The 20,765-nt window shown below is 41.5% G+C and overlaps 1 protein-coding gene across 9 annotated transcripts in view; it reads right to left on the bottom strand.

The window, feature by feature from the left end:
- SIPA1L1 (signal induced proliferation associated 1 like 1) overlaps window positions 1-20,765 on the bottom strand; it is a 321,214-nt gene that overhangs the window by 137,499 nt on the left and 162,950 nt on the right. For 8 of the 9 annotated variants that reach the window (XM_074997143.1, XM_074997149.1, XM_074997146.1 and 5 more), the window contains one exon: window positions 6,091-6,159. The exons of the other annotated variant lie outside the window; for it this stretch is intronic. The gene's annotated coding sequence lies outside the window, so the exon portion shown is untranslated. The remainder of the gene's footprint in view (window positions 1-6,090; window positions 6,160-20,765) is intronic. 9 annotated transcript variants of the gene reach the window in all.

A 20,765-nucleotide genomic window follows, 5' to 3' on the forward strand; every position in this document is an offset into this window, starting at 1 on the left:
TTTGCCACAGCTAAATGAATGCTTAAGGTTTGACAACTAAAAGAAAATATTATTGGAAACCAAATTGACTACAACCCTTTCTTGTTAAAGCATAGTGAATGATAAGAGTCTATAGAGATGAAGAAAAAATACATTTGATGGAATTCCTATTTAAAAATTTACTAAAAAATTAAATGGACAAATTTTAACAACCCTTTTTTAAGAAATCCAAAAAAAAAAAAAAAACCAACACAGTGCACTGTTTGTTATCTTTACTAACTGTAATTCTTCATGAACCAGAAAATTTCACAAATAGCAGTATACTTTTTTCTTTACTAATCAGAAAAAACATGAATTTTATCCAGAATGCATTTCTGATTGTAGGGTTTAGTGTATAAAAGTGAACTTATGGGGTCATGCAGCAAGAGAGAAAGTCATGTACCATCCACATAGAGGTCAGAGTAGGGAGATCAAAGGAGTGTTTGTACATCTGGGACTGGTCATTGATGCTGTGCATGTGAAAGCAATACATGCAGTTAGTGTTAAGCATCTCATGTGTTTGGTTTCACAAGTTACGAAAGCTTCTCAGAGCCACTGTTACTATGTTTGCAGTAACCATTTAAATTTTTTGTGACTTACCTTGTCCATCCTGCAATTATGGCATACACTAGTATATATAAACATAAAGGACTAAAATAAAGGCAAACTGTGTTGAGCATCAGAGCACATGGTGACTTCAGAAGCTGAGGGGCAGCAGCAAAGTACTGTACAAGTTTACATGTACATGTTCATTGTGTATATAAGTATATATAGTGCATTAAAGTGTTAAATTCTAGTGTAATACATGTATAGCAATTGTTGTCATCATACAGTCAGTGGAAACAACGTTCTGTGGTTTGTTCACATTGCCAACTACATGTAGGCTACGTCTACACTTAGAGAAAACTTCAAAATGGCCATGCTAAGCTAAGCATGTCCATTTTGAAGAACACTAATGAGGTGCTGAAATGCATATTCAGCACCTCATTGCATGTTGCCGGCCATGGCACTTCGAAATTGCTGTTTTTCGCTCCTGCACTTCACTCCTATATGCTGATAGGACTAAGGGCATTTCGAAGTTGGCGGAGTCCTTTCGAAAAGGACCCCCATCTGGATGAGCTGCGCAGGAGCGAAAAGCAGCAATTTTGAAGTGCCACAGCTGGCGGCATGCTAAGGAGTGATCAAATATGCATTTCAGCACCTCATCAGTATTCTCTAAGCTTTCTCTAAGTGTAGACATGGACGTAATGTGTGAAAATTTCTGACCAATAGAAATACCTCTCTGTTAACCAGAAAATTTGATTACCCCAAATCTCCCATTCCACAATGCTTCCAGACAAGAGTATACGGCTCCATGCTTTTGAAAAATACAACCATTTAAATAAAGCATGTACATTTGCCTTTTATTTAAAAAGAAAGAGTTAAGGGTTCAAGTAATGCCAGGTGTGCAGGGCATTTTGGGGGGGGGGGGCAGTTGGGGACAGTTGAGCCTGGTGGTGGGTTGAGGTCAGGGGAGGAGGGCAGGGGAGTTAAGCCTGCCTTGGCTTAGGGCTGCAGGAGGAGCAGGTGGAGTAGAGTTGAGGCAGGACCATGCAGCCCTCCAGGGGATTGAGCAGGAGCAGCGCAGGGTGTGGGGGTTGGGATGAGCTGGAGCCACACGGGGTGTTGAAATGGGCCACGGGAGGTGCCAAACCAAAGCCATGCAGGGCAGGAGGGGTTGAACCGAGGCCATGCAGAGGGGGATTTTGACTTGCGCTTAACTTGCATTAATGTGAGTTGAGCACCACTCAAGATTGTGTACTTCGAGGGATTACTGTATGTAATATAAGCTGACAGCAGTTTCTGGCACATTTCCCTAGGGTAGTTGCGCAGATTGGTGGATAACTACAGGATATGTTCACATGATGCACTTCCAATAAACCATGAAACTTCCCAGAGAAAGAAGACAGCTAATACCATATACTTCCATACTAATTCTGAAGTCCCAGAATACGACTTGTTTCTGAAAGCACACGGCCTAAGTTTGCCAGAAAATGCAAATGACTTGACATGAACAAACAAACATTACTTTTTGCCAATGAAAGTTCTTAAACTACCTGAGTATGGAAGCGGTGCAATTTAAATGTGGACTTAGGTATAAACTGAATACAAGTGGAAATAGAAAATGCTATTGGGCTGCAGGGATTGTAGCATGCCACAGTCTTTTTTTAAAAAAAGACTGATCACATTCTTGTTTAACAAAGTTCATCAGCTTTTAAAACAAGCAGCAGATGCCACAATTTACAGTACACCCACTCGGGAATAAAGACTGATTTCATACAGAAGAAAAGTTGTGCTTGTTCTTTTAACAAACTATGTTCACCAATAGCACTTGATAATTTATTAAATAATTTATCAATCAGGCAACTGTCAATTCATTCTGAATAAACCACCAAACCCACTTGTATCTTAAATGCTATTTTAAAACTTTAAACGCTTGGGCTTTGCAGCATCAAAATGAATGACATTAATGGCAAGCAAACATCAATATGAAATAAGTAATCACAAAGAAATACAAAAAATACATTAACACCTTTGAAGGAACATATGTGATGTGCCACGTTATCTACTGTCAGCATATTCTCCTCCAACAATTTCTCAGTTTAATTCCTAACTTCAATTCCTAAATTCAACACACTATTTAATAATCTGGCAAAGAACAGAGAAGACCACATTGGTGAATACACAGGGAATGTAGTCTAGATTCCTTAAAGATTCTCAAAATGTAAACATTTTGGTTTAAATGAACCAAAAATCGATATCTGTATGACTATGCATTGTCAAAGAAGGTAGAAAAGAACACGGAACTACCCAATCATCCCCACATATCCCTGCCAGCGTCCACGAGCATATCAATAGCATGTGTGCAACAGAATGAAAGGCAGAAATTTAAATCTCCTGACAGACAACTGGTTTTGATCTATCTCCAGAAAACAACTTTGAACAAAGAGATCAAGTGTCTGCATCATAATCGGATCTAAAACCAAATATAAGAGCAGGAAGGAATTCAGACCTCTAGAAATCAGAGATGTATCACCAACATTTTTGGATAATCTACCCTGAAAATCAGGTTACTAGAGTTCAAGCAATGATTGAGAAAATTCTCTTGGTCAAATGATAGTTTAAACAAAGGATTAGCAATCACTTTAAGAGCTCCCAGGTAAAATGTTCAAAAGCGACTGAAGTAATTGGGAGCTATGTCCCAGTGGCTTTCAATAATGAGGCTTCCAAATACCTTTTGAAAATGGGACTGCGAAAATAATTGAAATTTTTACAGTTTAGCTCTTCCCCCCCCCCCCCGCACTTCTAAAAATTTCAGACATGAGGAAAGCAAAAATTTAGCTGTTCCACAAATGAACTTGTATAGTTTGACAATTTGGTTTGTGGTTAAAGAATTTTAATTTCAACTTCCACTTAACTGTTTACACAATAGCGTAAAGACAAGGCAAATTGTATTTAAGCTGCTTTAGTGATACAAGAGTACAACTGAGGATAAAAGCAACTTAATTTAAAAGCTTATCAGGTGCTTAGAAAAATAAGAGATTCAGTTTTCTTCCAAGTTACCTTGAGATTTCCCTTTTGCCCCACGATAAAGGACTGTAACTAGTCTGAATAGCCTTAAATTAACATATAATAAATAAGCCTTAATCCGCAACAGAAAAAGTAAAGTAATTGCTTTTCTGAGCCTTGATTAACACACATGGATGTGCATACACTGCATTAATAAAAACAGGAATACCTTTGGGGCTTAAGTAACTCTATTAAAAGAAAGACAGTTTATATTTACTGACCCTGAGGAACTACATAGCTATCAATGCTCTGCACTACTGTACTGCCTGGTAAGGACAGCACAAAATACAGCTATGTCAGAATTTATCAAAAGCATTCCGCAATTGTCAGGAGAACTAGCCTGATTCATTTTAAAGAACAAATAGCTATTGTATTTTTATTCCTTTTATCTAACCTAAAAGAGGAAATAAAAGCTCTTAGGGAATACTTGTGAAAAAAGTCATGCACGCACAAATTATAAGAATGCCTTTGCTGATTACCTTGAATTAAAAGTGGGGATGTGCTGGGAATAACCTATGGAGATTTACTAACCTTTTGAGCTGGTTTAGAAACTCTGCAAGAAAGACTATTTAGATCATGTAGCAGGCCAACTAATTCAGTAGAGAGGTCTCAGAGGAAAGGCTGAGTTAGTCTCTATCTGCAAAACCAACAAGGTATCCATAGATGCTACAGGACCCCTTGTTTTTTCAGTATTGAAAGTGATGGATTTTGTCAGCCACTCTTAGTTTACAGAAGGTAGGGGAAATTGCCATCTGCAGAAGGAGAGCATTGGTGCTAATTAGCTCACATCCCATCACCCAAAACACCCGATTCATCATGTAATGGTCCACAGTCAATAGAAGGTTTCTATTAACTCCTCACCTGATTAAGAGTGCCTGGCTAATGGCATGTCTGAGTTTTTCTGTTTTGTTTCTATGGATCTTTTGAACACTCACATGTATTAGTCCACCGCTCTATACAGGGTGTTCTTGGAGGGGATAAAATAAACTCACAAATATAATAGCCTTCTTGTTACCTACAGAGTAATGTGGGACTCGCAAGATTCATAACCGCATGTGCACGTGACCAAAGTTAAGGGTTGGATCTGTAAGTAAAGGATGGACCCTGCATTCTGCCTTGGAAGAGTTTCCTTTGGAATAAAGTAATTTTAGTTGGACTCCACAGGCAGTGAGCCTGGGAAGGCTAATCATCTTCATGGTCTCAGATTGGACAACCTGTTACACCCGTAATACAAATTTTTACATGAAAATAAATGATTTACATCGTCTATATCTATCCCACTGTGCAGTGCAGACTACGAGTACTTGAACGGAAGAGTATGAAGTGCTGTGCTGTAACTGCCACACGTGATTGTGGATGACACAAACTTGAAGGCAGTCAGTTTATTTAACCTTGCCCTTGAACCAGACTACATCATTGTGAACTGGATTTCACTAGCAACACCCACACAAGGTAGCTGAAGCACATCACTTCAATGCACTCTGCAATTCACTGAGGCACAGGGCTGCACAAACAAGCCCTAAATTTCATCTATTCAGGGCAATTGATTGAGTTAGTATGTAAGGGAGCAGGAGGAGGAGGATATGGGAAAAAGCATCAATGAACTAAGGGGACAATCAGGGAGGTAAGGAAGCTAAACTGTCACCTTGTTCACTACACACCCAGCTCCCTACAATACGGACAACCATTTCCCAAAAGCAGCTTGGCTCCAAAGCCTAACCTCCACAGCCTCTATTTCTTGCACCTGCTCACCAATTCACCTCTCCACTCTAATTATGACGAGTTTTGTTCAAAGCCACAAAAATGTAACATTGAAATGTCAAATGCATAACAGAGGACAGGAAATATGGAGAACAAATTGACATGCAATCACGTTAGGACAAAGACAGAGAAACATATACTTGTCAAAAAACCACAACCAAATGATGCCAAAAGAAAATGACTTATTTAATCTCTTCATGATGGTGCTGCTTTATTCACACATCTTTAAAATGTAGAACCACTAGCTGCTAACTGATAAGATTGAAGAGGAACCTACCCAACACCTGCTTTGACAGGAAGGTTTGATAGCAGTCCTTTGCTATGCTTTTACATTTACTCCCACATTCCCCCATGAGAGACTAATGGTTTGCTAAAAATAAAATGGAGATTAGCATTTATACTGAACTGCTTGAGCAATGCACAATTTGACAGAAGGTGAAATTAATCAACTCTGTGGTGTTCTAATGCTCACATTTTATTTTGAAGGTCCCGATTTAAACTGAACCAATCGACTTGAACACATTTATATTTAAATAAATGAGGCAAATTGCTGGTTTTGTCTTCCATTTGAGCAACTGGGTACAGTAATAAAGCTTCTCACTTAACATAATACAGAATGATTCCACCTGAGTATCACAGGCCTCAGTTTAGCATCTAAAAAAATGACAAAAATGTATTTAAGCAAAAGGTAAAAAAACTTACTAGAATGTCATGGCATCTTGACCAATTCACCCATTTTAGAGTCAGCAACCAAATAATTAGTTCTATGACCTGTGGGGGGAAAAGCGGAGTATGACCATTAAAATGTTGGAAAAACTACATAATATTGCTAAATGTGTCTTCTCACATCCTGTAAATAAGATTACTGATGAAGTTACAAGAACAAGGGAAAAAAAAATGATGATCAGGCTTCTCTCCTTTTCCATGAAAGCACAAATATCTTTAAATCACTGGAGGGACTGAAAAGGATAGTATAAATGTTTAAAATACAACAATAAGCCAGCTACTTTAAACAACATAGCTGGTCTTTTTTAAAAAGGTATATTTATAAAATATTACAATTTCTACTGGGGTAGCATAAATTCTTAAGTACTTCCTGATGTTAATTCCTAAGAGAGGAAGATCATATGAAGAACTATAGTTATTCTTGTTTAAAGAGTGAATGAAAACACGTCAAACAAGCACGTGGAGTAGCTTGAACTACTCTAAAGAAACAGCAATAACATATGTCCAATAACCCGCCAACTATACACCAATCACCTAAAGACAGGTCATAGGCCCCTTTACGATGAGAAAATAGCTGTTAATATTTTGGAAATGGGACTTTGAATGAAGAAGGTGGGTGATATCAGGAAGAAGGTTGATAAGGGATTCAAGGGGACCCTGATTTTAACAGTAAAGTGCAAAAGAGGCCTGCAAATATGGGGAACAGAAAAGATCCTAGTTCTAGCAGTACAGGATCACAGGTTTAAAAAGGTACTGTAAGGTACAATCTAGTTTAAATACTTTATGTAGTACACAGGAAGACGGGAGGATAGAAAACCTGATTGCAGGTGGGCAGTGATAACCCTGCTGTAAAAGTAAAAGCAAACTTTTCTGGGTTTGGAATACAGTAGGTTAAATCCATTCTACATTGTCTTTACCAGGAACTTTGTCATTGAACTCAATGACTCCTGGATTTTACTTAGATTGATGTACTTTAAGTGCTGATGCTGCATTTCTGCATTTTTTTTATTTTATTGTATTATATTATACTGACAATCATAGAATCGGAGACAGTTTTGTTAGCAGGAAAAGTATTTTAGTACAAATTTAAATGTGAATAGAGAAGGGTAAAAAAATTAAGTACAGGCTGAACCTCTCTAATCTTGTACCTTCGGGATCTGACCAGTGCCAGATGAAAGAATTTGCCAGGAGGTCAATATTGTTTAGCAGCATTACAAACTCTCTCACTGCTTACTGGGCTCTTAGAAAACATTTAGGGGTAAATTAGAGCTAAGTAACAGCACAGATTACTGACAACCAGGACTGTTGGCTGAAAACAAAAACTTTATGGGACCATGGGAAACTTGATCGCACCCATGCTAAGTGCACCGCCTTAACCACTTGGCCATCCTGCTGACTAAAATACACATTAGCGAGGTTCAGCCTGTAACTCATAATTGCTGTCTATATGGGAATTTACAATTCCTACAACCCCACTTTATCAGCCTTATTCTCATCTTTCCCCATGTCTGGTTTCTTGAAACTAATAAGTACACAGACATGTAGTATGAACATTCCTGGTATGATTGCACTACATATTAGACAAAAGAGACCAAGGAAAATTTGAAATTGTGGAAAAAAATGTCTTGTACTCTAGATAGTCTAGAGGAGATGCATGTATTAAAGGAGTGCATTTTTAACACCATGGCTGGTAAAAACAAGGTTTTGAACGCTGTGCATGTATAAGTTAAAACACAAGAAAAATCATTTTAAAGTGACATTTTGTCTAGTACCTTTTGATTGCGCTCATACGTAGCAATATTTTTCCCCAAAACACATCTTTGTTTTAAAAATTTATAACAGGAAGAACTACATGTTAAAACAAAAAAAATTTTTAGAGACATGATAATTATGCTCATGAGTATCTTCCAATACATCAAGGACAAACCTCAAATAAAAGACAATGGTATCCTATGAAGATGATATTTGAGGTCCAATCCCACAGAAACCAATTAGGTATTTATTTATATCTCAGCATTCACTTTTTATGTAAGCACTACCAACTAAACTTCGTAAGTATCCTATTAACGTCTCTTGGCAAAGAGGAGGATGCTAATCTATTCAGCATGGAGGAAGCTACAACTGAAAATATGAGTTATGCGGGCCATAAGCACCAACTTTTCATCTTACCAGAGGTGCTCAACCCTGACCCCTCCACTCCAGGCTCAATGCTCACTGCACTCCTTCCCACAAGATGCCACCCAACCTATTTCCCACCTCCTACCCCACCATCCTGGAGCCTGCACAGTGCAAATCAGCTGTTCACAGCACTCTGGGAAGGAAGGGGAGGAGTTGGTAAGCCATGAGCCTCCAGCAGGCAATAGGCATGGGGGGATGGAGAGGGGAACTTGGCACTAGTGAGTATTCCACATCCACCTGTTTTAACTTGCAGGTGCTTCAGCCCTAGAGCACCCATGAAGGCGATTTCAATTATACAGAACTACAGAACATGCTGGAATAACAATTCTTAAAAACAGAAAGGGGAAAAAGTGAGACTAGCAGCACAAATGTCCCTGATTAAGTCCTGTACAAGAATGCACATTTTATTCTTTTGTTCTTTATGTTTTAAGCATAGAAAAGTTCTGATATGTTCTTGCACCACAAAATTTTGAATCAAACAGGAGAATGCCTGAATACCATAAAGTTAATTTCGGCGTAAATGTGACATCATGCTTGTTTGGCTCTGATAAGTTGTTTGCTATTTGATAAAACAAAGTACTTTAACAAAGTACTTGTGACAGACATTTTACCATTTATAGGTAAAGCAAACATTTTCCCCCTATGTTTTGCAGCTTCCACTTAGTCAAAATGGCACAGGGGTCAACATAGCATTATTAGATTTTTAGAATGTGATAAAGGGAATAGACACAGTTTTATATGTAGCATTAATTTCAGTTTTGGAAACTAAGGATCAAATACCTTAAACGGACATCCACTACATTTAGTAATTCATTAGTTTGCAGCGTGAAGGCTATGCTCCTGCTTTCAGCATGATGTATATATCAAAGTGCAGTGTTTGCTTTTATGCAGTAATAACTTAGCATTTTGGCTTGAACTCTAAACAGCTATGCCTATGTTCCTTCTAGAAATTTCAAATTAAGTCATTACAGTGTTTCATTTACTACATAGCCACAGAAAGCAAACATGCTTATTTTCTATCTCATTTAACCGCTCAACACTAACCATTACAGAACAATCCACTATAAACAGAAGTTTTGTACACATTTGTTTGTTCCTTTCACATGTATAAATTTTGCCCAACACTCAGTTCAAAAGAGAAACAAAAATATTTATTAGCAATTTACCTGTATGATTATTCAGACAGTTCATACTCAAATAGCTAAAATAACATGCTCAGAGAGGTAGAAGGAAAGAATCCTTTTGGTTCCGCAGTTTAAATTTTCATGTCTGCTGCCTATTATTAGAATGATCACATTTTATCTTAAGTTAGAACATCTATTATTTTACATATTATGAGCTCTTAAATACAAAAGGGGCCACCACCTCCTGCCTCTATCTCCTTAGCAGCAGAGAGACTAATATATAAAACTGAAGCATTTAACAAACTAACTATCTTGTGTTGCTATGGTAACTAAAAATTTCTAGAGAGACAGGAACAAATGGAGAAAACAGCAGCAAGTTATTCTGTGAATTCAGCTAGGTTTCATTATTTTTGTTTTTCTTAATTGTACATTCAAATGAAATGGGAGGAATTTCTGCATAAATATTCAATATCACAACACCTCAAGATGGAAGTGGAAAAACAGAAGCAAAGAGATGAAGATGTAAAAGTTGACTTGTAAAATTTACAGAGTTGCAAGTTGTAGCTGCAAAACTCAAAAGTTCAATTCCTCACTACCAAAAAATGGAAACCATTTGTAGAATGAACCTCAAAGCCTGGAGTGAAGGTAGGATTTTCCCAGTCTCCTGTACTAACCAATAATTGCTGCGCAGATCAATTGCAAGTCGATGGCCTTAGCAAACCTGCTTCATTTGTCAGTAAGGTTCCCAATTTCACATGCCCTCTGCTGTATTCACAAGTGGTTCCCTAGTCTCCTGCTTCTCAGGGTAGGTCTCAAGTAGCACTGGGAACAAGTTTTCCAGCCTGGGTAGACAGGCTCACTCTAGTTAGGCTTGAGCTAGCACATTAAAGACAAAAACACTGACATTCTGGTACAGACAGGAAAAGCAGATGGACTTGAACATCCAAGCTTTTGACCAACCTCAAAAGTTCACATTGCTGTATTAACCACACTAGCTTGAGTCCTGCACATGTACATCCACCTGCCTGGGATGGCAGACCCATCCCCAGATAAGCGTAGACGTAGCTGCTGCAACCTCGAGCAAGAAAAAAACATAGGAAAATTCTCCAGAGTACGTTAGGAAACGACAAGATTCTGGTGTGCTTCCTAGTACATAACATAGGCAGGGTTAGGGTTGTGGCTCTTTCACAGCTTTCCAGAAAAGTATCCCAGAGAAGACAGGGAAACATTAAGGGCAAAATAGGAGTCACAGGCTGGGTCTACACTACAGAGTTGTGTCGACAGAACTCTGCATTTTCCTCGACAGTATTGTCCCTCCAAAATTTGAGGCATAACAATCTCTGGACAGAGTACTGTTGACAAAAGTGCAGTGTAGACACTTCTGTCGACAGAGAGGGCTTCCGGTTGCTTCGTGGCCCTCTTTGCAGAGCTGCCATTCCGTTTTCTGGCATCAGAGGGCAGTGCAGTCCAGCAGCTCTCTGTTGACAGAGTGAGTTGTGTATAGATACAATCTGTCAACAGCTGTTTTGTCAACATTTCCCTGTCCACAGTAACTTCTGTCAACAGATGCTTCTAATGTAGACGTAGCCACAGAGATAAAAAAAGGCTAAAGAAAGGGTGGCCAACCTGTGGCTCTCAAGCCACATGAGGCTCTTTGTACACAGACCGTTCACCGCCCCTCTGCACATTTGCCCCAGCGGCTTGAGGGAGAAGTGTATGGGGTTGGCTCTGGGGAGACCCAGGCATTGGGTTGGGAGAAGGCGTGGGGGCCTTGTTCAAGGGAAGGAGGATTGAGTTTGAGCAGGGAGGCTGGGAGTGCCTGGCTCTGGGGGAGTGGAAGGGCACTGGGTTAGAGGAGGGAGGCTGGGGTTGTCTGGCTCTGGGGGAAGGCACTGAGCAATGTGTTATATATTTCTATGTATCTATCTAAAAATAAACACAATAGGTGACTCTTTGCATTCCATCCACAGCTATTTTGGCTCCATCTCTAACTGGCTGGCCATCCCTGGACTAGAGGAATCAAAGAACGAAAATTCTTGGATTTCATTGACAGGAACGGATGGATTTGATTTAAGCAATTAGGTGATGCAAATTTTGGCACTGTTTCATTTGTAGAACACTTTCAAGTTCCAAGCCTACCATCCTCAAAGGTAGGTCTTCAGAGGGGATGAAGGAGGCCTGAGCCTCGGAGACCCAATCAATACAAGCACCGACCTGGATCTGACCTGCAGGCTTTGCCTGGCAGTGGGAGAAAGCAGCTCTGCATGCTGCAAGGAAGTGCTTTCCTGCAGGCACTACTCCCATCTCCCCTCTGTCGCTCCCATTGGGTGGAATTGGGAGCACTTCCCAGAAGGGCACAGAAATGGTTGGAGCCACCTGTGCCACCTCAGGAGCTGTGCCAGGTAGGCTCTCCCAACCCACATGCCCAGATCCCAACCCACATCCTGCAACTGCACCTTCTCTCCCACACAGCCCCCAACCCATATCTGCACCCCTCCTTCCTTTCCTCCTAGAACATGCACCCCATCCCACACCTGCATTGCTGTCCCTGACCCTAACCCCCCCATCCTGACCTTGCATCCCCCACATCGTGCACCCTGCTTTTGTACCCTCCCTTACCGCCCCTCCATCCTGGTCCTACACCCTATCTCCCAGATCCCCCACCGCACTCCCACATCCTTCCCTCCTGCCTAGACTCCACACTCCCACCCTGCTCCTGCACTCTTCCTCCCAACCACACCATAGCTCGTTTCTGCGCCCTCCCTTGTGTCCAGACGCTGTGACCCCATCTGCTAGCCTGAAGAGTTAATCTGGCCTTAGGGGCAAGCTCTCGCCCCCGGCGCCTAAGGCTGGTGCTTGAGGGGAGTGAGAGGAGTGTCTTTTTCCCTGCTTTCCAGCTCTGGTCCGCAGTTTCTTCCCCTCCTTCTCACTAGGGGAACAGGTCAGAGAGGGTTTTTATTTTGTTTGTGTCAATTGTGTGTGGCCCCTCACTGATTTTTCTGTGGGGCAATGGCTGCCAACTCAAAAAGATTGCTTAACCCTGTTCTACCACCCTTATTTATGCTGTCCATCACCACTGACTTTCTGCAGTAACTCAAAGTTTATCATCATAAAATGTTTGAATGATATTTGGGGGGTTTTTCGTTTTGCTTTTCTTTTAAAGACAGGGAGGAATGACAAAAAAAGGAATGAGAATTCATCCCAAATCTCCAAGTCAAGCAAGAACTGGAACTAGACAGGGAAAGATAACACTAAAGCACAACCATTCTTATACACCAGCCTGTCGTTTTCCAAGCCAGGCAAGAGTTGCCTAAAGACATGACTGGGCACCTGAAAATAAATTTAACGTAAGGATTTTTCAAACATGACCCACGTACTCTGATGACAACGTTAGTTTTTATTTGTTTAGTGGCTTTTTTTTTATTAGACAAGGCTGCTTATAATAAAGATCAATCTCAATCTATAAAATAAGCATCTCTTAGTGGAATTAAGCCACTTAAACTACATATTTCTACAACAAAAATCCAAAAACCACACAATATATATCTTTCCACAAACCTCTACATTTTGGTTGAGAAACAAACCACTGCTAACCTCAGTGAAACTTGTTTTATCCCACTAAGAAGTGATCTAAAAATCAAGATGACATTAATTTTAAAAAGAGCAGGAAATGAGAAGCGGTGCATGCAAGCCAAGTGAAATGGCTGAATAACTACTAGAAATCACAACAGAAGAGAATATCAACTGGGTTATGGTCCTGGTTATCCAGTGACTATTCTAAGGAAAACAGAAGCAACTCTGATATTAAAGTTACCTAACACTTTTCACTACACATTTTTCCACGGGTGTAGTTTGTTCTCCAGGGATCAAGCCAAGGGAACCACAGCAGACCTGGGTCTGCTGGGAGCCAGCTGGGGAGTGGAGCCACATCAGCATCTCCAGCCCCAGGAACTCAGCCAGGGCAGCACCTCCAGCCCTAGAGACCCAGCCAGGGCCAGGGAAACCCTGGCAGCCACAGGGTCAGGCACAGAGCCCTGCCGGCAGCTCCAGGGACCCGCCCAGGGCCAGGGGAACCCCAGCACCCCCAGGTCCAGAAGCCAGCTGGGGAGTGGAGGCCTGCCAGTAGTCCCAGCCCTGGGGACACAGGCAGGGGATCAGGGGTTCCCAAAAGCCCCACAGCCAGGACCCAAACAGGGGAGCAGAGGTTCCCAGCAGCCCCACAGCAGGAAGTCAGCTGAGGCACAGAGCCCCACCAGCAGCCCCAGCTATAGGAACCCAGGTAGAGAGTGGAGGGAGAGAGGGAAGAGCCAGCTGCAATCCCGCTCCTCATTTCTTACCCAAAAAGCACTGTTTCCAGAATTCAAAACTATGCCCACAGTTCCCTCAGGAGTGAAGATCCACAGAGGCAAGAGAACTTTGCATGCTTTGGAGATCAGACTACTTTGCTGAAAAAGCTTTCAAAAGCGATCATGTCTTCTATTTTAAAAGCAATTCTATAGAACATTTAATATTTCAAGAAAAAAGCCACCTATATTTTTAGAACAATGCTAGAGCCTGCCATACTAAAGCATGAATACAAATGGCTTTTATAGCAACCAGCTCTGCCAAAGAATTAACAAATGTACGTTTCAACAGATGCCTCATTTATCAGCGGAGACGGATCATCATCATCAGGGGAATTTATTTTGTCCCAATAAATAAAACAACTTAAAAGAAACAAATATTTCACCCACACTTCAAAACACCAAAGAAAGAAAAAAAGTGCACTGTATAATCATTTTGAAAACTTGGTTACATTCAAATTCAGACCACCACCTTTAGGTTTAGACAGTTTACGGTCGGAATAAGCTGTTAGAGTCGTGCACCAAAAAAGGAGATTTACAAGAACAATTGGCAGCTGAAAAGATCAAACCAGATGCATAATTCTACTTGAAGCAATAATCCCCACTATCCTGATAATTTAGGTTAAAAAAAATCTGCCAGCTCAGTCAATAAGCAAAGAAATATTGTTCCTCTGGGAATCCAACAACAAAGGTAATAAGAATAACTCTTATTATCTTGCAGAAAGTAAGTTTGAAAATGTAAATGGGGGCGGGAAGAAAAAAAAACAAGGTTCACAGGGTAGCCAGGAAAACAGGACAGAAAACCTAACAAAAGTTAAATTAAGCAAGGAATTTATTCATTCTGCTGTAGCCAACACAGCTATAGCTCATAGCACACAAAAATCAGGAGTTCAAAACAGTCAGGTAATTTATTCAGCATATACAGTATTAAGTTTGTGCCAGTACAAAAGTATATCACCTGGCCAGTAGCAGCCATCCAATTCGTCTCCATGCAATAAAAAGCACTAATAAATTCCATGTGTATTGGAACAGCAGTAGCATAAGAGAGCTGAAATAGAACCTTAGTTTGGTTTAATTATGAAGCTTGACAACGACTGCAATAGCAGCAGGACAAGCAGCAGAAAGACACTAAATCTGTGAAAATTGTTACCTTAGTAGCTAAATCCAAAATGTTCAAAGACTTTTTGTCAAGAAAGGAAATTCTTTGAAATGCTCAGAGCTGTCAGATACTCAAATGATACTTTAGATACCCAAATGGAAGAAATCTACACTTCAGCTGAAAGACAATGGGAACAAGAAATGATCATGCAGTGTACAAAATAGCTCAACTCTTCCACAAAAGCACTTTCACAAAAGAAATTAATTGATATCTCTTCAAAAGATATTGAGTGTGTATATATGGGCGCTGGTGTGGAAAAGAAACAGAGGAGACAAAAGCTGAATAGGAGGAAAGGTAGTAGATTAGAACAGGGCATCTGACAACAGTGGGACTGGAGTGGGGGCAGAGAGAAACTAACCAGGGCTGTCTAGGTAAGGATTCAACAGACAAGGGGAAGATGGAATGAGGAGCTTACTAGGGAAATGGGTAGGGGCCAATCACCAAAATCAAACAAGAAGTTGTGATGCAGGGGTGAATTAGAATTCACGGCACAGAGCTCAGACTGGGACAAGGAAAAGAGGAGAGATGAGGCAACAATCTGAGGAGGAAGGCTGGATGAAGACACCATGACTTTTACTCCTGGGAGAACTAGGAGTTATGATGTATGTGCAGAATCTCTCTTTCCCCACCCTGATTTCGTTGCTTCCCCACAGAAAAATGGCTCTGATGGGGAAGCAGAGAGAACATGAAATAGTGGTCACATACTCATCTTTGGCAAAACAAAAAAGTGGTAAAGTAGCACTTTAAAGACTAACAAAATAATTTATTAGGTGAGCTTTCGTGGGACAGACCCACTTCTTCAGACAAAGTGGGTCTGTCCCACGAAAGCTCACCTAATAAATCATTTTGTTCGTCTTTTAAAGTGATACTTAACTGCTTTTTTGTTTTGATAGTATACAGACTAGCACAACTTTCTCTCTGTTACTAATCATCTCCGGCAGTGCAGGCAGGCTGGTTCAAGCACCTGGAGCAGCTGGTAGAGTTGTAAATCAAAGCCGGGGTGGTGACGGGAGCAGGTCACATGTATGTCAGACAGACTCTTTCCCTCTTGTGCTCAGCTTGCGGGGTCAGAGCTTTAGAATGTTTCTGAGAAGGCAAGAGTAGAGCAGGCTCTGACCACCCCTAAGCAGAAAAGAATGGAGCAGCCTGCCTGCCTAACATAAGGGCCCTACCATCAAATGGAGTCAAGACTCCTGACCTGTCAGGCCCCACCAACCTCTCACACTTTGATCCATCCCTTAAATGTTGCTTCTGGGTCAAGACAGACACATGAACAGAAACAAGAGGTGTCATGTGATCCCTCTGAGAACTCCCACCTCTCTCTGCCAATTGGGATGCACTTCTCCCCCTCATGGAACTGCCCCAAACAATGCAGAGTCTATTAGCCAGGATGGGTGGGCATGGTCTCTCTAGCCGCTGTTTGTTAGAATCTGGGAATGGATCGTTTGATGATTACCTGTTCTGTTCATTCGCTCTGGGGCACCTGGCTTTGGCCACTGTCAGAAACCAGAATACTGGGACGTGTAGATCTTTGCTATGACCCAGATTCTTTTGTCTGGCCACAGGTGACCCACTCAGAAGATCATGTGACCCCTCTAAGGCTTCTTCTACTGCCCTCTACCAGTGTGTAGTGCCGCACACAGAAGTCCCTATGCCATGTGAAAGAGGCCATTTCATTCCAAGAATCCATCTTTCAGAAACAGTGGAAATGCTGAGAGGAAACTGACTCCTTCATGACCCTTTGAGAACTTCAGACTTTGGTTTAGCTCCGAAGACCTCTGACCACCTGCAGAATGCAGAGGAAGTGCCACATCAGTGATCGCTCCAAGGAGGTAGGAGTGGCTGAGGAGAGCCCTTTGACCCAGCCACTGATGGATACAATGATCCTGAACCCCAATGCCTCTGAAAAAGACCGATAAGCATGACAGCCTCTCACCGTCCAACCCACTAGAGGAGGATTGCACCTGCGGCTTGTGGGAGTCACTGGCAGATAAGGTGAAGAGAAGAGATATTGCACAGATAGATGATCAAGAAGCAACATCTGAGGATGTAAAGGGACTAGGAAATGACTTGTGGTTGCATATATCTAAACACAAGCAGAGGGGGCTTAGAGTTGTTTCTTTTCTGAAAAATCTCAACATCTCAAGGATGCCTTTCTGGAGGACCAAGGACCCCTGGCAGCATTGCATCAGACAGAGAAGACGCAATCAGGCCCATCTTGTTTTTGCTCAATGTCGATACAAATCATTAAAGAGGATGAGAAGTTCACAGCCACCAGTCCTGGTTCTCCACGTTCTATGTTGTTATTTAGCCTTAAATGTCTTCTAAGAGCTCAGTAAGCAGTGAAGTGTTGTTACGTGCTAGACAAAATTGAACTCCTGTGGTTCGGCAAACTCTCTTGTTCGGCACCAATCAGGTCCAGAGGGTGCCCAACTAAAGATGTTCAATCTGTATTAGAATGTTCGGGGGGGGGGGGGGGGGGGGGGGGGGGGGGGGAAAGAGAGGTACAAAAAATGTGTTTCAAGTAAAAGACAAAAAGCCCACCCAGTGGCATCTCATAACTGTGTTTGAGTAAAATAGAGTGGCTCACCATGCTGAACTTAATAGCTTTAAGGACACCCCACTGAGAAGCAAGGGTACTCAGTCTGTAGATCTAGATGTGATTTCCCACCATTTGTATCAGTATCATAACATAAACTTGATGGGTGAACACCTGTCGTTAAAGCAGCGTGTTGGTGGCTCTGATTAATATGAATTTAAGTAAAGTCTCAGGCATTTGTAGAACTCTACTGGTTTAAATAAAACCTCAGAAGTTAGTTGAATGCTACGACAGGTCACATATTTAGCAACTCAAAGTCACTACAAGTTTAAAGCAATATACTTACAAAAATAAACAAGTGTCTGTCCCAAAGCTGAAAATGTTTCAAGGTTCACAACACTCCACCGTATTTTAGAACAAGCGTTTACTGTACAAACAACCATGTAATAGCTATGGGTATTTGCAGAGTGCTTATTATGGTTCTGAAACATCTATTTTATTTCAAAACCACCTAAAACTTTCAGCATGGAAGTAACATTTAAAAACAAAAAGGGCAAGACATTCATTGATGTCTGCAAGGGGTTCCCACTCAGGAGAGGGTACAGTAACATGAAGGATTGTTGTGCATGATGATTTAAGGCTTAATATTGTAAGAAGGCTCTAGAGCAGTGGTTCCCTGTAAGCTGAGCACTCGGGCAGCCACTGAGGAGAGATTTAAATGCCACACAGCTGATCTGCAGAATGCCTACAGCTAGGTTTTGTTTCTGTTGATGATGCACATTTGCACGTCTTGCTGCATGTAAAAAAAATTCATTCTATGCAAGAATGGAAAAAATCCACACAGCTGGAAAAGATTAAAGGGAACATAGATATGTGCAGGACCCATGGACAATCACAATGCCTTCAAAAGAAAATCCTAGACACTTAAATACATAACTTTGGTAAACACCAAAAATCATAGTCTTAAGACACTGGTTTTATGGCTTTTTACAACAAACTGTACCTATTACCACTGACCCCTCTTCTGAAATATGACTGCAGTTGTGTTAACAAGCCATTTAAGTGCCTGTGCTAAACAATGTGTTCCACTTTGTATTTATCTGTGTCAATCGAGCATCCTACTCAGAACTGAGGAAAAGCTCTGTGTACCTAAAAAGCTTGTCTCTTTCACTCTCAGAAGCTGGTCCAATAATACACATTGTTACCTCACCTGCTTTGTCTCTAATATCTTGAGACCAACACTGCATATAGGTCAGTATACCTCATTTCAGTAAAAACATCCAAGAAAGTTTGTTCCCACTAGATAAGCACAATCAAAGAAAAAAGTTCAACAAATTTCACTCAAATATTGACACTGTTAAACTTCACTCCTTCGCAATACTTTAGGATAATCAGTGATTGCTTTGACATACATAAAAGAAAGTTATCAAAACTCCAGTACCAACTCTAAAATTGGTTGTCATTCATTAAAAGGAACTGGTATAATCGGCAGCATTTCAAAACACGTATAATACACAAAAGACAGTAAAACAAAGTAATGTTGCTGCTACTATTGACTCTCCAACTTTCCTCACAGAAGCATTACTAGTGCTCACACTATGGTAGCCAAGAAGTTGATCACTAATCTTATGCAACAAATTATATAATCTACACTGCCATCCAATCAACAAATAGAGCAAGCAGAGTGTCAACATTTAACAGTTTTGCATTAAGCAAACCGCATGCCAGACATGTAAGAAAAAAATTTAGGTCAGACAGTCTGTACGCAGAGTTGCACGGGATGGTTGCAGGCCAAGCTGCCAGATCCACAGCTTCAGGCACAGAGCAGCCAGTCACTAGTTTAAGTGGTTTCCTGCTCCATGTTGCTCTCTGCTCTAGACACCTGGAGGTTTCATGCACTGGTCTCCTCCCCACAGCAAAATCTCTCAGTTCCCATTGGTTGATTTCCAGCAAATTGGAGCAGAGAGATTTTGCTGGGAGTGGGAGTGGGCAGTGCAAGAAGCCTCCCCCTTCCGTTGGCATTGGATCTGAGAGCCAAATGGAGCATGCAGCAGTTTTTAAACCATCAGAGAGCTTACCTCAGGATCTGTCAAGGCTGCTGGCTGGGAGTCACCCATGTAAATCTCCCGGCCAGAGCCTGCCTCTGGCATCACAGACCCTTCCTCCCCTGAATCATATGCCCCACCACCCCTGCTCCCCTAACCTATATAAACTACCCCCTTCTGCATTCACACTTCACATAACCCAAACCCTCTGCACCTCTTCCTGCGCCTGTACTTCTTCCCAAACCCTTCCCAAGGTCACAACCCAAAGCCCTTCACACTCTCGTGCACCCCAGTTCCCTGCCCCAGGTCACAACTCCCTCCCGCCCTATGTCACAGCACAAACCCCCGCATCCCCATCCCCTGTCCCAAGTCACAACAGCCTTCTTCATCCTAACTCCCTCCCAAACCCCACATCTCCTCCTGTACCCCAATCCCTTACCCCAACCTCTTTTCTGCATCCAATCTTCATCCCAGACCCTGAACCTCCTCCATCATCATCATGGAAGACTTCAGCTCTTGACCACATTCCAAACTCTGAGTGCCCCCCAGCCCCCACCCCAGTCAAAAATCATTGCCTACCCCTGCAGTAGCACTACTTAAAAACAAGTATCATAGTGGTAGGTGAGTTAGTCTGTATCTTCAAAAACAACAAGAAGTCCTGTGGAACCTTATAGGCTTACAGATACTTTGGAGAATAAGCTTTCATGGGCAAAGACCTGCTTCGTCAGATGCATGAAACAAAGTGGGTCTTTGCTCACGAAAGCTTATTCTCCAATATACCTGTTAGTCTATAAGACGCCACAGGACTTAAAAACAAAAATTCCATTAATGCAAAAAGTTTTAGCACAGCACAGAATGTTAAGCTAGCAAATTCCTTGGGACTCTGCTAGTCATCTCTTGCCTCCGAGCTAACAAACTGTAAATCCCAATTCCCAAGTTCCTCAGACGTACCTCTGCCTCGTCCAGTTCCACTTACTGTGACATTCACAGACATGACAAAGCTCCCTGTCCCCAAAGAAACACCACACAAACTTGTTGCTTTAGCTAAAGACTGATACTTCACTTTGTATTAAAAGAACTGACATGGTTTGTAACAGAGCAAGAACAAGTTTAAATGTGCAAAGAACAGGGTGAAGTGATACAACACACAAAAAAGAGAGAGGCAGGTACTGTTACAACCAGAACCAAGTATGCATCCTAGTAACTAAAATACAATTGTAGCAAGCTACAGCCTTTGCCCCCCAAGAAGTTTCTCAGATCGAG

This window comes from Carettochelys insculpta, chromosome 6 (assembly GCF_033958435.1).
Source record: "Carettochelys insculpta isolate YL-2023 chromosome 6, ASM3395843v1, whole genome shotgun sequence".
In the NCBI taxonomy this organism is placed as follows: Eukaryota; Metazoa; Chordata; order Testudines; family Carettochelyidae; genus Carettochelys; species Carettochelys insculpta.